Source organism: Arachis stenosperma, chromosome 3 (assembly GCF_014773155.1).
Source record: "Arachis stenosperma cultivar V10309 chromosome 3, arast.V10309.gnm1.PFL2, whole genome shotgun sequence".
NCBI lineage: Eukaryota > Viridiplantae > Streptophyta > Magnoliopsida > Fabales > Fabaceae > Arachis > Arachis stenosperma.
This window is the reverse complement of record NC_080379.1, coordinates 142,146,060-142,146,485: the sequence shown is the minus strand read 5'-3', so window position 1 is coordinate 142,146,485 and position 426 is coordinate 142,146,060. Positions and strand designations below refer to the sequence as shown.

Genomic DNA, 426 nt, shown 5'->3' with positions numbered 1-426 from the left:
AGGCTGAGAGCTGAGGTGCAAACTTTCAGACAACAAGATGGTGAGACTCTTTATGAAGCATGGGAGAGATTCAAAGACTTAACAAGAAGATGCCCACTAGAGATGTTCAATGAATGGGTTCAACTTCACATCTTCTATGAAGGTCTTTCATATGAGTCAAAGAAGGTTGTGGATCATTCATCAGGAGGCTCTCTAAACAAGAAGAAAACCATTGAAGAAGCCATAGATGTCATTGAAATAGTTGCTGAAAATGACTACTTCTATGCCTCCAAAAGAAGTAACACCAGAGGAGTAATGGAGCTGAACCACATGGATGCATTGTTAGCTCAAAACAAGATGATCACCAAGCAGGTAGCAGATCTTACCAAGAAGGTGGAGGAGAACCAAGTTGCAGCAGCCATCACCTCATCATCAGCTCAAGAAGGA

At 42.0% G+C, this 426-nt stretch overlaps 1 non-coding gene across 1 annotated transcript; it reads right to left on the bottom strand.

The window, feature by feature from the left end:
• Positions 1-103, bottom strand: LOC130971760 (small nucleolar RNA R71). Its single transcript, XR_009082970.1, has one exon. It is a non-coding gene; the product is annotated as a small nucleolar RNA R71 (small nucleolar RNA).
• Between the last annotated feature and the right edge of the window lie 323 nt (positions 104-426).